We start from the raw sequence: 16,847 nt of genomic DNA on the forward strand, positions 1-16,847 counted from the left end.
CACCAACCTCAAACCCTTGTGCTTCTTGTAAAGAATTGTTACATGAATGTGATAAACTTGCCTCTCCCATAGCAGGGTAATTGGAAATTGTACTCCCAGCTTCAATTTTTAGAGCAATTACAGCCAGGGTTTTGAGGGGATTTGTTCCTGGAACAGGAACCTCCAATTGAATTGGAGAGGATTTAGATAGCTCCCCCTCAGGAGTACTATCCTCAAACCTAACAGCTTGTGAAGGCTGATTTGCACATGAAGGTGCATTTGTGATCACCATGGGGTCTTCAGTAAAAACTGATGAATCCCCCATGTTTTTGATGGTGTCATCAAGGTCTACCCCATCTAGTAGCCTCTCACTATCTAAATTTGGTGTTTGAGTGGTGAGCAAGGTTTCTTGAACCATGTCACTTGAGTGAGTTTGCACTTGAGGAATGGATTCAAGTGCAGTATATGAAGAAGAAATTTGAGAGAGTAGGAGTTGTTGGTCAGTAGTGAGTGTTGGAAGCTCCCCCTGAATGGATGAGGGAGCTTCAAGGGATGTGCTCTCCTTGTGTGTGCCATCCTTGTTTCTCCTTCCATACACTTGTATTTGTTCAAGTGATGGTTGTGCAAACTCTTTAAAGGTGCATTGAGGAGAATGCTCTTTTCAATAGAGACACCCTGTTAAGAGGATGCCCCTAGAGTCTGTTCAAGTTCCTTGTTTACAACTACATCCTTTTAAGAGGATGCATAGGTGTCTAGAGTGGTCAACTCAGTTTGCTTAGCCTTCTTTGGTTTTACGACCAAGGGTGACTCAGTTGGTGTTTGTTCCTCACCACTCTCACTCAATACAGTAAGGGTTATCTCATTTCTCTTCTTTTTACTCACTTCACCCTTTTGAGAGGATGAAGTGGTTGGTTTCCTAGAATCTATTGGTTTTGAAGAATAGGCTCAACATGGGAAGGTCCCTGTGGGTGTGCCGGTGTTTGTGCTTCCACAGACTCAGGAACCATAGTTGCACTAGATTGAACTTTATTGGTTCTCATGTCAGGCATAGGGTAAGGGTAGGTCTTAAATCTTTCAATCATGAAAGGTGTTAACCTAAGACCCACCTGTACCTTATTCTTAGTAGTAGTAAGTGATCCAAATAGGATTGTGGACACTTGCTTACAATTTCCTATTAATGACCTATCTACCCCTTCAAGCATATGTATGTCATTTACTTTATGATTTAAAGCAGACATAATGAATCTAGGAAGGAAAACTATTTTACCTCTTGAAGTGAATGGCATGATGACCCCGGTGCTCAATTCCTCTCGAGTGTAGTGTCCTACATTAATCTGTTTGTTGTGAGCCATTGAGTAGACCAGCTTCTGAACAATACTAAAAATGTTGTCAAATCCTAATTTCCTGCATGTGAAAGCTCTTATCACATAATCAAACAGAAAGGACCACTCCCTTCTCAGATTTTTCTTGTTCAATCTAGCCAAGTTAATCTTCTCAGAGTAGTTGAAAAAATTCAAGAATTCATATAGCTGCTCCTGAGTTGGAATCCTTACTAGCTTGTTAGTTGGAATGTTCAAGGCCAGGTTCATATCAGCTTTAATTATCTCAACCTGTTGTCTTTGACTTGATAGTTAACCACTAGACTTGAAGATTGGTCATCATGCACAACTGTCCTAGCTACAGCTGTGTTCCAGAAATCCCCCAATACATCCAGATAGAGAACTGGGTTAGCTGTAAGAGCTCCAACAAAGTAGGTTTCAGATAAGAAATTGACAAAGCTTTTGAAAGCTTCAGGTGCTTGATTGGCATCTAAAAATGCAAGGAAGTTGGTCTTTTTTAGGATGAAGGGTACAATAATGTTTGCTTCCATTGTTGTGAATGTGAAGATTAATGAGTAAAATAAATTAGAGAGAAAGGATTAGAAATGAGAGAGAAATCGGGTTGGAATTGAAAAAGCTAGGTCACTTAGAGTTCTCGAAGGCATAAGTATATGTATGTTGAGACGTCTGGGTATTTATAGTAAAAGTAAATGACTTGTCGAGAACTCAAAAATAGACGTTTGGAATTTTTCTATAGAGAAGTCATTTTAAAATGTGAAAAACATATCGATAAGTCATTTTGGTTTAATTCTTGTAGAGAACTAAAAAGTGAGCTTATCGAGATGTTAAATAAATACTCAGTTCGTACAAAATGGACTGAGTTGTTTCCAATTTTTATTTGAGTAAATCAAAATAAAACAGAATAATTTTGCCAAAAGTATTTTACCAAAATAATTTATTGGATTAAATTATTTCAGTTCTGAGTTATTTATAAGTCTAAAATTATACTTATAGAGAACTCTGTGAGTTAACACTTATAGAGAACTCTACAATGACTTATTGATAAGTCATAATGAAGCTTATCAAGAAGTTACTCGAGAAGTCAAGAAATTGACTTATCGAGAACTCACTCGAGAAGTCTTAAAATGACTTGTTGATAAGTCAACTAGACTTATAGAGAACTCAGATCTCTATATACTTTTGATCACTTTGATTCTGCCTTGCTAATTTTTCATATTGAAAATGTAAAATTAACATCCAGACAGTTCACTTAGAATTTGAAAAATTCCAAGTTGATTTTTAAATTTTGAAAAAATAAATATGCAGAGATTTCTGAAATATTTATAATTCATATTCCAGTTAATTTCCAATTAATCAAATAAATTTTGATTTACTAGAAATTAATATGCTGCAAAACATTAGCTGAGTTCTTGCCTTAGGATGAAGAATTAAGCATTCCAATTTCACCTACAAGTCTAGTGAAAGTTGCTTCATCCAAAGGTTTAGTAAAAATGTCAGCTAATTGTTTTTCTGTTGGAACAAAAATAAGCTCAATGGTACCATTTGTAGCATGTTCTCTAATAAAATGGTACCTTATATCAATGTGCTTTGTTCTAGAATGATTAACTGGATTAGCCATAATAGATATAGCACTAGTTTTGTCACACATGATTGGAATTTTATGTAACACTAGGCCATAATCCATTAGTTGATTTCTAATCCAAAGCACTTGAGCACAATAACTTCCAGCAGCTATGTATTCAACCTCAACTGTGGAAATTGACACATATTGTTGTTTCTTGCTGTACCAGGATATAAGCCTTTGTCTAAGAAACTGACAGTTTCCACTAGTGCTCTTTCTGTCAACCCTGCATCCAGCAAAATTTGCATCTGTGTATCCAACAGCTTCAAAACCAGTTCCTTTAGGATACCATAATCCAAAATTTGGAGTCCCCTTCAAGTATCTAAAAATTCTCTTTACAACCATCAAATGTGTTTCTTTTGGATTGGATTGAAATCTTGCACATAGACACGTTGAAAACATGATGTCTGGTCTACTTGCAGTTAAGTAAAGCAATGATCCAAATATCCAATCATTCCTCTATAGCTTGAAATATCTACAATTTTGCCCTTTTTATCTTCATCCAAGTTTGTTGTTATAGACATAGGTCTAGATGCAGGGGAACAATCCATCATGCCAAACTTCTTCAATAAATCTTTGACACACTTAGTTTGGCTGATGAAGATTCCATCACTTCTTTGACTGACTTGAAGTCCAAGAAAGTAACTTAATTCCCCCATCATAATCATTTCATATTCACTCTGCATAAGCTTAGAGAATCTTTGACTGACTTGAAGTCCAAGAAAGTAACTTAATTCCCCCATCATACTCATTTCATATTCACTCTGCATAAGCTTAGAGAATCTTTGGCACAAATTTTCATTAGTAGAGCTAAAGATAATATCATCAACATAGATCTGTACTAAGATCATATCATCACCATGCTTCTTGTAGAAGAGAGTTTTGTCAATTGTACCTCTAGTGAATCCATGCTTAATCAAAAAATCAGATAGTGTGTCATACCAAGCTTTAGGTGCTTGTTTAAGTCCATATAGAGCCTTGAGTAGTTTGTGTGGCGCCCTCCAAACCCGGGTCAGAAGTTTGGGGTCCACACACATACACCTTATTTATAACCTGCTTATAACAATTATAAAGATAATAATAATATGCAGTGACCCCTACTTACCAACTATCAAGGACCGCAACAGGTTAAAGTATGCACACAAGCCACACACACACACTTTATATTACAATATCCAAATCCCAACTATTCAAATTCAGAACTGGATATTAAACATTATTACAAACTTTTACAAACTTAAACTATTTCAAAAGCTGCTAGCTAGCTTAACTCGATCAACCTGGACCCCTAGCTTTCGCACTGGATTGGGGATCCTCGCTACCAGCTGGTTCCTTCTTAGCTGGAAAAGAACATAAACAACATCGTACAAATGAGTTAACTAGCTCAGCAAGTCATAATAACAAGACTGAGAATAATGATTGATGTGCAAAATAACTGCAAGTGCACAACGGTTAATTGTAGCAAATACAGGTCGATCCACAGAGACTATAAATTTTCAAAACCCTAACAATTTAAATCAGGTGAACTAGACAATAAGATTTGAGAGGAGTTTTAATTAACCTAATTAGCAAATAGATCAAATAATATGGAAAACCTAGGAATCTGAATCCGTTAATCAATCACAATTAATATCAACTCGCCCTAAAATTAATTCTCTTTTCTTCACTAATAAATTTTAATTAACGAGACAAGCATATACTATGAAACTTGTTATCTAACAATAACCCATCAAAACTTCATGGAGCAAGCATAGGCTATGAAAAATAAATCTGGTAACAACAATATATCAAAATCACTTTGTCAATTAAATAATTAAGCACCAAGAAAAATCATGAGAATCAAATAATAGGAACGAGAAGATATCAAAGCAATTAAATTAACTTCATCTTCATCCTATGGAACAAATTTAGCTACACATGATAAAAAGATGAACAAAACAAATAACTAATTGAATGTCTTGGGTGTTGGAATGTTGAATGTGTAAAATACAGGAGGGGAGACCCATATATATAGGGAAAACATGAGGGTTGAGTTCTTGGAATACAAGTAGGATTCTTAAAGTAAATTCTTCTTCTTCTCCAATAAGGATTCTATTTATCTTCTAATTCCCATGACTTCTAGAATGGTCCACCTCCTTCCTTATTTGCTCCTTTTCTAACTCAAATTCTGATTTTATTTATTTTCCTACAAAACAAAGTAAAACAATTTATTTATTAATAAAATTACGAAAACGGACATAAAATAGGTATTAATAATATGCAATAATATGGACCTATCAAATGTCCCCATACCTATCTTTTGCTCGTCCTCGAGAAAAATAAAAAAAATACTAACTAAGAAAAGTCCTATGCTCCTTTTCGTAGGCGTGACGGGAAATTTTGGGTTTACCAACCCGTTAAATTAATAAACGATTTCTACAAGAGAAGTGCTGTCTCCTAAGGGTTTACAGAAGATATACCCATAAAATCTGTGAAATACTCTAGCAAGTGTCCAAACTCTATCAACAATACATTCATCGGTGTGAACACAAGAATTTTTAGGAAAATACATGCCTTTAAGACTCTTCTAATTATAGCCAAGATATAGGTATTAACAATCCACTTATATCGACTCTGAACGTTTACAAAAAATCCCAATGTGTGTCGTGAAAATAGGTCTATGAAGAATCAATTGAGTAAGTACATTTCATTTTTTTCAACCAATATTGAACGGACCCAATCTCTATCAAAACAAGTATCTAGCCAAAATTCACGGGTTTTTATTCTTTTTTTTAACTGACTGTGCAATGTCCGTTTTCTTAGGCTTTCTGTGTTACCCATGTAGCGAGCTTTGAGCCAATGACTCCCAAACCAGATGGTCTTAGGGCACTAGGTTTTGAAATACCCCTACGGACTTAATTACTTGAGTAACAAATGCCACAAAACAAGACTAGTCAATTATACTACTTGTGCCCATCATCTCAATTTTTTTCTTTTTTTTATTTGTGAGGAATATTGGGTATTGAAGTAGTTTATTCAAGCATCTTTTTTTTCTTTTTTTTGCTTTTCTTTTTTTTTTCTTTAAAATTTAATTCGACATTGTTTCAACATGTTGGCTCTGTCTCAGATATCGAAAACTTTTCTAAACAATCTTTCCTACAAAGACCTTGTACAAATGTGTCGTCTTGGACTCTTAAGCAAAAATTCGTTCGACACAAGTTTCATGAAGACAACCTTACTCAACTAAGTTCAAATCATCTCAAGGCATTATATATATATAAGTTTTGAAAAACTGCTAACACCAACTAGTATTAAAGTACAAGAGTGGACTGAAAAACTTAGCTAAAATATCTCTGATTTTTTTCATTTTTTTTTCAATTTTTTTGGATTTTTTATATATATGTAAGTACTACTAAACCCCTCCCCTATACCTAAATCATGCATTGTCCTCAATGAATGCAAATGAGAGAAAAATGACAAAGTAAAAGGATGAGAATACCTGATAAGGGCATGACAGAGGAACACAATTACCTATAACACACATACACATACATAATTACTCCCTCATACCTACACTTTATTATGGGAGACACATACATAAAATTATTTATTAACCAATACCAGAACGTGGGAAAACTACCTTCGTAACACAATTAACACACATGTGAAACTCACCCATAAGAAGAATATTATCCACTAGAGAGATAAGATCATGCATCAAAATAAAACTCATAGCACTAACATTATTCATGGACCAATTAGACGCTTCTTTATGTTGTTTAAGCAAATTACTGACTTAAAATTCTTGGTTATGAACTTTTCTACTAGAAGTAAGAACATGATGAGTTTTATTATTAACTACCAAAGACTGTTCAAGAGTGGAAAACAAAAGAATAGGATCGAGTGTGGGCGGCTCACCAACAGAAGTCTTAACAACGGTCTTAAGATTAAAATAGCTATCCTCAAGTTGGGTTTCATGATTAGAACAAATGGCATTCAATTTCTCTAACATCTCATCACAAGTGAAATTCTTATACAACTCATGCAATTCTCTATTGCTCTCATACTCACACGAAACATCTTTCTCAAGAAGAGACTCAACTACACTATCCTTAAGATTCGACCAAGACACAACCTCATCTATCAAGTTAATTCCTACAGGTTGTTCAAAAAGCTCATTAGGTTGATTTCCTACATTAAAGATATTCAGATCTATCGACATGTTTCCAAATGTGAGTTTCATCGAACCATTTCTACAGTTAATCAAAGCATTAGAGGTGGCAAGAAAAGGCCTTCCTAAAATGATGGGGATTTGATTTTTGAGATTTTTGACTGGTTCGGTTTCTAGAACAACGAAATTGACGAGGAAGACAAAATCACCAATTTTTATCAAAACATCTTCAACTATAGCCTTAGGAGTTTTAACAGAACGATCAACTAATTAAAGAGTAATACTGGTCTTTTTAAGTTCACCTAAGCCCAAGGCTTGATAGACAGATAATGGAAGAAGATTCACACTAGCTTCCAAATCGAGTAAAGCTTTATCAATGAAGGTATTTCCTATGACACAAGAGATGGTAGGACAACCAGGATCCTTATACTTCACAGGAATTTGATTTGACAAAATAGAACTAACATGATAGGTCAAGAAAGCTTTCTTAGGAACATGAGTGGTTCTTTTATGAGTACACAAATCTTTTAGACACTTAGCATAAGAGGGAACTTGTTGAATTGCATCTAAAAGAGGAATGTTGATCTTCACTTGCTTAAAAACTTCCATAATCGTATCTAGCTGAGTAGATTGTTTGTTTGAGATAAGTCTTTGAGGAAACGGAGCTTTTGGCTTAAAAACTTTTTCACTAGACGCATCAGAGTGGGGTTTTGAAGGTGGTTCTTTGGATGGTGATGACTCATTAGATTCAGAAGTTTCAGGATTTGGATTGGGAGGTTGTTGAAGACTATGATTCAAGACTAGAGGATTTGATTTAGATGTTAGTTTATCTTCCTGATGGGTATTAATACCAGCATGATTGTTGAATTGATTTCCAGACCTTAGAGAGATGACAGAGTTTACAGTTTCATGAGGCTTTTAGTTTTGATGAAATTTAGGATTAGCCTCGGGTTGACTAGGGAAACAATTTTTTTCTCTCTCACTGATTGTGTTTGCCAATTGACTAACTTGGACCTCTAGCTTAGATATGGCTTGTGTGTTTGAATTTAGCAACTGCCTATCTTGGGTCATAGCTTGCATGAAAAATTGCTGAGATTTAAGTAAAGCCTCCATACTTTTTTCAGTGGAATTCAATTTCTTATCAGATTCACTAAAACCAGGACGGTTTAAGGGGACTGAGTTAGGATAATGACCAATATTTTGAGGAGGATAAGTGTTGGGATTTTGAGCTGGGTATAGACCAAGACTGGGCTTTTAAAAAGCAGGTTGAGAATTTTGATTAAACTGATTGTATTGACCTTGGTTCCATGAGAAATTTGGTTGATTCTTCCAACCATGATTGTATGTGGGTGCATATGGATCATTCCTAACTCTAGGTTGAAACATAGCATTGACTTGTTCACTTTTAGGGCAATTGTCTATTACATGATTATGAGAACTACAATTTGCACATATAGAAAATTGAGAAGACACATTGTTGGTTTCTAAGGCCTCTAGATGTTTAGTGAGTGTAGCTAACTTAGCTTTGGTTGCAATAGAATTACTAACTATGTGTAAGCCCTTAGATCTTTCAGGTTCCGGATTAGGTTCCCTGGTTGACTCCCACAACATTGTTTTTTCAGCTAACTCCTCAAAAAATTGCCAAGCTTCTTCCTCATTTTTTATCCATAAATTTATCTTGGCACATAGACTCTAACAAAACAGTGGTTTGACTGTCTAAGGCTTCATAAAGAATTTTACAAAGTCTCCATTTTTCTATACCATGTTGAGGACACTTAGACAAAAGTTTTTTAAATCTATCAAAATACTTCCAAAAAGACTCATTTTGATTTTGTTGAAATTGGTTAATTTCATTCCTAAGTCTGTTTGCCTTATGGTTTGGAAAATATTTTTTAAGAAAGATAGACACAAATCCATCCCACGTGGAAATAGAATTAACGGGTAGACTATACAACCATTATTTAGCCTCTTCTTTTAAAGCAAAATTAATAAGTCTGAGCCTAATGGAGTCTGAGCTAAGTTGTTGGAGTTTTTGTAAAGCACAAACTTCCTCAAATTCTCGAATGAAAAGATATGGATCATTTCCCTCTACCCCAGAAAACCTAGGTAAAATGCTAATATGGTGATGTTTAATTTCAAAATTATTCGCGGTTACTTCAGGTAGGACTATGCATGAGGGTTCAGCGGAACGAGCGGGATAACAATGGTCTTTGAGTGAGACAACCATGATTATAGGTGAAATTTCTACTTCTTCTTTCGACTCAATTTTAGTGGGTAAAGAAAAGTTAGTGGGTGAAGAAAAGTCGAGTTGCCTTACTACTTTAGGAGATGAAAGGTTAGAGTGTCTTATTAATCTAGATGAATGGTCTCGAACCCAATTACTTTGCATATAAGAAAAGTAATCACGTAGCAGATAAAAGTTATAAGTAAACACCCAAAAAAATTGGAAAATCAAAAAAAAAATCTTAGATCTATGGGTAATCATAAAAATAATCTAGAGAGCTCCTAACTTTTGGACCACCAAAAAGTCTATAAATCTAGATTTATTCAAACCGATTGGCCAGGTAAGCGGGGGCACTTCCTTGAAACAAGGCGCTGAATTAGAGAACCGCTAGCCTAGTCACCAATCCAAATTGGCCAGGTAAGTGATACACTTTCCTTGTCACCAAAAGTTCGAATAATTCCAAATTTACTTCTTCTTTTAGGTACCTTCCTAATTGAGCTCGAAATCCTAGGGGCCAACGTCTACTTAATTTTATTAAGGTGGGTGAATGCAAGATGAAGGAATTAGTGATTTGTGGGCCAAGGAAAGGGTGATGAAATCCCTCACCTTATCTTGTAATGGGGTGGCGCCCTTAAGATTGATTAGATGATGCAGCACAAAAAAAAATAATAAACACTTATGGATGCACTACACTACGTGTATTATTCTAAATAGTACGTACCTCTTTCCTTCAGCAATCACCACAATTGTATAAGATGGAAAGCAATAAATACAAAAAGAAAATCTAAATGATGTGATCCTATGTGAGAGAATGAATGATGCAACAAATTGGTTATTAACAGTTAACTAATATTTTTGGATTTTTCAAATATTTTTTTTTTGGATTTTTCAATAATAAAAGTGAGAAAAAAATAGAGAGGTGATACGGAATACCGAAAAGCGCTTTCAAAAATTCCAAAAGAGACGGCGAGGCCTTCTAGCGATCTTCTTATCCAAACTTTCCTCCACTTCACGATTCCCTAAAAAAATAAAGAGAAAACAAAAAAAACTAGTCCGAAGAATTAAATATCAAGGAGTGAAAATTAACAATAGTCCCCGGCAGCGGCGCACAGCGGTTAATTGTAGCAAATACAGGTCGATCCACAAAGACTATAAAGTATGCAGTGACCCCTACTTACCAACTACCACGGACCGCAACAGGTTAAAGTATGCACGCAAGCCACTCACACACACTTTATATTACAACATCCAAATCCCAACTATTCAAATTCAGAACTGGATATTAAACATTATTACAAACTTTTACAAACTTAAACTATTTCAAAAGCTGCTAACTAGCTTAACTCGATCAACCTGGACCCCTAGCTCTCGCACTGGATTGGGGATCCTCGCTACCAACTGGTTCCTTCTTAACTGGAAAAGAAAATAAACAACATCGCACAAATGAGCTAACTAGCTCAGCAAATCATAATGACAAGACTGAAAATAATGATTGATGTGTAAAATAACTGCAAGTGCACAACGGTTAATTGTAGCAAATACAGGTCGATCCACAGAGACTATAAATTTTCAAAACCCTAACAATTTAAATCAGGTGAACTAGACAATAAGATTTGAGAGGAGTTTGAATTAACTTAATTAGTAAATAGATCAAATAATATGGAAAACCTAGGAATCTGAATTCGTTAATCAATCACAATTAATATCAAGTCGCCCTAAAATCAATTCTCTTTTCTTCACTAATAAATTTTAATTATCGAGACAAGCATATACTATGAAACTTGTTATATAACAATAACCCATCAAAACTTCATGGAGCAAGCATAGGCTATGAAAAATAAATCCGGTAACAATAATATATCAAAATCACTTTGTCAATTAAACAATTAAGCACCAAGAAAAATCATGAGAATCAAATAATAGGAACGAGAAGATATCAAAGCAATTAAATTAACTTCATCTTCATCCTATGGAACAAATTTAGCTACACATGATAAAAAGATGAACAAAACAAATAACTAATTGAATGTCTTGGATGTTGCAATGTTGAATGTGTAAAATACAAGAGGGGAGACCCATATATATAGGGAAAATATGAGGGTTGAGTTCTTGGAATACAAGTAGGATTCTTAAAGTAAATTCTTCTTCTTCTCCAATATGGATTCTATTTATCTTCCAATTCCCTTGACTTCTAGAATGGTCCACCTCCTTCCTTATTTGCTCCTTTTCTAACTCAAATTCTGATTTTATTTATTTTCCTATAAAACAAAGTAAAACAATTTATTTATTAATAAAATTATGAAAACGGACATAAAATAGGTATTAATAATATGCAATAATATGGACCTATCAATGATTATCAAGTGAAAAGAGTTAAGGTATCAAGTGAACAATGATTAATGATTTAGAACTGGATATTATATTTTTATTTCAAAAATCAAGGTTAGGCTGTTGATCAGTCACGCACTAACCCCGAGCAAGGCACACAGCTCTGCTATAATTACTGGATCCAAGGCACACATTGGCCTAACTTGACCACCAATCTGGTCTGACCACGAATCTGGTTCATAATTTATAAAACAATCCAATTCTAATATAATAACAGAATAAACAATGTAAAGCAATAAACAAAATCGTAAGCAACATTGGATATTCAATCTTCACAAAGGATCAATATGTCAATTTCAAAGAATGGCTGTTAGGTAATGAAAGAATTTGATAACAAAGGAATCAAATTTTCAAGGTTGCAAGGATTTGGTCTTTCAAAGCATAAGGTACAATGGTTTGAGTATGTAAGCAATTTGAGTCAGTGTTTGGCATTTAGTTTGTATGTATTTGTGGAGTAGTATCGTATCTCCGTGATTCGTATTCGGGTATACAACAATCAATGGTTCAGAAAGAATAAGGTTTACGGCTCAAAGATCAACAACTGGAATCAAGGTTTAGGGTTCAGTGCTTCAAAGCACTTGCAATATAGAATGGAACTATCAATCATCTACAATATATTTCGAGAAAGTTCAGAACACTTGCCTGATATTAGCTTGCTATACTTCTCTAACTTTCAATCATAATCTCCTACTCCTCGACTATCTGTTTCCCTTTCCTACGCCTTGCCTCTTCTGCTCATATATCATAAACATCTATCAATACTCAACTCATACGATTCCATTTGATATACACTTCTATCTACCCTTCGTTTTACCCAAATCCAATTAACGGATTGAAAGTTATCCTATAAACAAGTAAACACCGAACATATAGACCGTTAGTCAAGCAACAAGTCACATATAACATGTAACACGTCAAACAATCAATGATATATGATTTATAAAGGAGTCTCGGGTCATAAACAGGCTTTTCGGTATTTAATATGATTTTTAAAACATTTTTCAGAATTAAAATGGGTCGTTGGATCAATTTTAAAGCAATAAACAGGGTTCAGTTGGCCAAATTTGGCTTCAAAACAATTTTATAATAATTATCGAGCCTTGAAAACAATTTAAAATAATATTTTAAAGCTCGAAACTATTTTTCAGAAATTTGAATCATTTTTAAATAATTAAATCTAATTAAATAATTAATTAAAATCAATAATTAATTAATTAAATCAATTAATCAATTAATTATTGAATTAATTGACTAATTAATCAATTAATTATTAACTAAAATTATTTAACTAATTAATTCAGATTTATTTTTGAATTAAAAATAATTTTTGGAATTAAAATAATAATTTTTGGGATTTTTAAAAATTAAAAATGAATTTTTATAATTAAAATAAATAGAAAATATGATTTTTAAACATTTTTAAAACAGGAACCCTATTTCTGCAATTTCCAGAAACTTCAGGGACTAAACTTCACCGTCTTCAAAAGTACAGGGACTAAACTGCAATTTTGCAGTTCAGTCGCCGGAAAATTACGGGGATGGCCTGAGAACCCCGGCATCCTCACACCACCATCTCCTCCAGATTACATCTTCTAAACACCAGGAATCTATTCATACAATCAAAACACATCAATAACCCTTGAGTTGGCCGGAATTTGGCAGGGAAGTTCGCCGGTTTGCGGCGAGCTCGACGTAACTTTAAAAACACAACTCCCTTTAAACCATGAATCATCTATTAACGAGCTATACACCAATCGATTGCAAATTTCATAAGAAACACAACCCACTATATTTCGGGCCCGTTTGGGGTTTCTTAAAAAATGTAACTTATGACTTAAAGTTGTAAAGTGTCATATAAGTGATATGAACATCGTACATTATAAGTTATTTAGGTGTTTGAATAATTTTAACTTATAAGTTAATAATGTGTTTGGTAAATTATAAATTATAAGGTAAGTATTTTTTTGAAATAAAATTAAAATATAATACAAATTACATGAATCAATAATTTTGATAAATGAATATAAAATAAAAAAGAGAATTTTTAAAAAAAAAAGATAATTACATCGGGAGAAAATTTTCAAATTTTTATTAAAATAGAGATTCCAGTTACTTAAACGGATTATTTAATTTGTACTACTAATATAGTTTTTCTTATTAATAAATGATATAGATAATTAAAATATTTTAAAAAAATAAAATTCAAATATGATAAATATTTTAGTTATAAGTTGGTAGTGTGTTTAGTAAATCATAACTTATATATTATAATTATTTATTAGAAAGTAGATGATTAAACATAATAATTTTAATACACAAATAGAGAATTAAAAGGATGAAATTTGAAAATAGGAAAACTCAAATATAAATAACAAAGCAATATAAATTGAAGAAGTAAGGCAGAGAACAAGACAAATTGAAAATGAGAATGAAAAAGCAAAAAAACCCAACTTTCTCATTTTCCTCATATATGATCCTATATGATCATTTTTTCTAGTCCGCCAAACAGTCATGCTAGAATGGTAATGGGCTTTCCACCCATATATGTACAACGGAGGTGGTACCAAACAGGCACTTCAACAGTTAATAACCCCTAGAACAGAAAGCCCTAAATTTCAATTAAGAAAATTCATACGGGTTATAAACCCTAATTTTAAAATTCGAAGATTAAACTCAATTTTGAACATGTTATTGAACTCCAAATCAGTCATATGACATATAAAATTCATCAGGAAAACAAGCTCTACAACATGCAATCATCAAATCATTCAAACAATCATCCGAACAAAAATTCATATTTTTAATCAAAATAATTCGAAAATAAATAAAAATATAAAAAATAAACCTTTGATTCTGCAGTTCTGGAACTTGTATAATCTGATAGTACTCTTCAAACCTTTCATTTTGGTTACTCAAGCTTCCCAAACGGATTTCAATAACACCTCTGAATTGCTGTTTGATTCTTGAAAGTTTATATGAATATATATATATATATATTTTCTCTGTAAAATTATATAATTACTGTTTGCAAATGATTTTGGTACGAAATAAAATACGGTAAAGGCTATTTATAATTACGGAAAATTAGTATCTCGTTGGATCATTCCGGATACAAAATGGTACGTTTATTTATAAAAATAGATCCAAACGGTATTGGTTTTCGGGATAATTATCCAAATCAGTACAATTTATACTGCGGTCTTGGTCTCAGCGCTTGGTTACACGTATTACGAGGTGATAATTGTAATAGTTTAATTAAAAGATCCTGTTTATCGAAAATACGAGTTTTATTGATTTACAGAAACAAATAATGTATCGAAAATATTGCACCGGGACCCGCCCAGGAGAAACCGTTCGTCGGATCAAAAAAGTCGAAACATGGAAAATGCTCGGAATATTGTAATTAGGTTAGGAAGGAGTTCTCGTAAGAGTTTCGGGTTATAAAAATGTAAAAAAAGATGACGTCGGTTGGTTCCCGATTGTATAAAAATAGTTTATAAATACTCGGAAAAAGAATTTATAAAATCCATATATTTCCTATAAAATCATAAATCAACATAAAAATAAATAGGAAGATATGACAATTATCTATATTTTATTTTGGACATAAAAAATTAAAATACTCAATTAATATTATTTTTAAACATCCAAACACATATACTACTTAACAAATAATTCACAGAATAAATACTGGACATGCATAATATTTATTTATTAGCAAAAATAATTACACGATACATCCCAGATATTACATCCTTCCCCCCTTAAAAGGATTCTGTCCTCAGAATCTTCTAAGAAAACAAATGAGGGTACTTTTCTCTCATATCACTTTCTAATTCCCAGGTTGACTCTTTAACATTTGGATTTTTCCACAATACTCTTACTAACTTTACCAATTTATTTCTTAATACTTTCTCTCTTTCTTCTAGAATCTCTATCGGACTCTCTACATATGACAAATCTGCTTGAAGTTCTATTGGCTCATATTCGATTACATGCCTGGAGTCTGGATTATACTTCTTAAGCATCGATACGTGAAAAAAATTGTGAATGTTCACCATGTGCGGAGGTAACGCCAACTCGTAAGCTACTTTGCCAATGCGCTTTGAAATCTCAAAAGGTCCGACATATCTTGGGCTCAGTTTTCCTTTGTTTCCAAATCGTGTCAATCCTTTCCACGACGATACTTTCAGTAATACCAGATTTCCTTCTTCAAATTCCATATCTTTTCTTGATTGATCTGCATATTTCCTTTGACGATCTTGTGTTGCTATCAATCTCTTCTGGATAACTTCAATAACTTCCTTCATCTGTTGCACTAATTCAGGTCCAAGTATTTTGCATTCTCCTACTTCATCCCAATACACGGGAGATCGACATTTGCATCCATAAAGAGCTTTGTAGGGTGGCATCCCAATACTGGCGTGGTAACTGTTGTTGTAAGCAAATTCTACCAAGGGTGAATGCTCTTCCCAACTTCTTTTGAAATCAATAGCACAAACACGTAACATGTCTTCGATTGTATGGATTGTTCTTTCACTCTGGCCGTCCGTATGGGGATGGTAAGCCGTACTCATATTCAGTCTCGTTTCCAAACATTCTTGAAAACTTTTCAAAAATCTTGAATTAAATCTCGGATCTCGATCGGATACGATAGACACAGGGACTCCATGACGAACTACGATTTCTTTCAGGTACATATGGACTAACTTGTCTAGTAAAAATATTTCATTTATAGGTAGAAAATGAGCTGACTTGGTAAGTCTGTCCACTATAACCCAAATGGCATCATGATTGGCTTTTGTCCTAGGTAATCCGACTATGAAATCCATGGCAATATGCTCCCACTTCCATTCTGGAATCTCCAATGGCTGCAACAATCCACTTGGTCTATGATGCTCTGCTTTAACTCTCTGACATGTATAACATCTACTAACCCATTCCGCAATTTCCCTCTTCATATCTGGCCACCAATAATTTTCTTTTAAATCTCTGTACATTTTGGTGCTCCCTGGATGGATTGAATACCTTGAATTATGGGCTTCCTATAAAATTTCATTCTTCAACTCCGTCATTGATGGAATCCAAATTCTAGAAGAAAACCTAAGAATACCTTGATCGTCCTTTTGCGTGCACAATTCTTCA

The sequence above is a fragment of the Apium graveolens genome, chromosome 2 (genome assembly GCF_009905375.1).
Source record: "Apium graveolens cultivar Ventura chromosome 2, ASM990537v1, whole genome shotgun sequence".
Classification (NCBI taxonomy): Eukaryota; Viridiplantae; Streptophyta; class Magnoliopsida; order Apiales; family Apiaceae; genus Apium; species Apium graveolens.